We start from the raw sequence: 1,181 nt of genomic DNA on the forward strand, positions 1-1,181 counted from the left end.
GAAATTCTGTCCCAATTCCCATTCAAGCTCTTTGCACTTTGTTTTCTGCATAATTAAATTCCAATTCTGTTCTTCTATTGCTTCTTCTTTAATTTTCTGTCAATTGCTTAGATAATTCAGATCTGGGAAGGAAAATTGGGTTTTAGGCTCTGCTACCTAAGCCCTTGGGATCCTGAGATCACAATTCATTTTGGGTTCTTCTGTGAACCTTTGCTGCATTCTATTTTCTCTCTGTTTGAATGCTCTTTGCTTCTGATTTAACTTCTGCTCAATCAATTGCTGCAATTTACTTCTTCTTTGTTTAGATCTTGCAATCCCATTCCTCAATTCCCTTTTATATTCAAGCCATTTATCTTTCTTGCCATTTAAGTTACTGCAATTTAAGTTTCTTGCACTTTAAGTTTCAGTCATTTACTTTCTTGCTCTTTAAGATTCTGCAACTTTACAATTCTGTTCTTCAATTTACTGCACTTTTCCCTTCCCCCTTTACATTTACTGTCATTTAATTCTTGTTAAACACAAATCACTCAACCAAAACTTGATTCGCTTGACTAAATCACCCACTAAACTAAAATTGCTTAATCCTTCAATCCCTGTGGGATCGACCTCACTCATGTGAGTTATTATTACTTGATGCGACCCGGTACACTTGCCGGTGAGTTTTGTGTTGGATCGTTTTCCACACATCAGCTGCCATCTCCTTCTCTTGTTCTAATGTTTCTGAAAGGTTACCTTTAGAATAATGTAATTTAACTTCTCTTAATTTCCTCTTCAAAGTCCTTTCAGGTTCTGGATCTATTTCAACAAGAGTGCCTTTTTCCCTGTTCCTGCTCATATGAAAGAGAAGAAAACAAGAAAAGAAAGAGGAATCCTCTATGTCACAGTATAGAGATTCCTTTATGTTAGTAGAAAAAGAAGGGGGTAGAAGAATGAAGAAGAATGGATTCGGATTTTTAGATGAAGAGAGGTGAAGAGAAGTGTTAGTAATTAAATAATTAAATAGAATAAGAAAAGAGAGGGAGAATTTTCGAAAATAATTTTGAAAAAGGGGTTAGTAGTTTTCGAAAATTAGAGATAAGATGTAATTAAAACATGAAACAATTAGTTAATTAAAAAGAATTTTTGAAAAGGGGTGAGATATTTTCGAAAATTAGAGAGGAAAGAGTAGTTAGGTGGTTTTG

Source organism: Arachis stenosperma, chromosome 4 (assembly GCF_014773155.1).
Source record: "Arachis stenosperma cultivar V10309 chromosome 4, arast.V10309.gnm1.PFL2, whole genome shotgun sequence".
Classification (NCBI taxonomy): domain Eukaryota; kingdom Viridiplantae; phylum Streptophyta; class Magnoliopsida; order Fabales; family Fabaceae; genus Arachis; species Arachis stenosperma.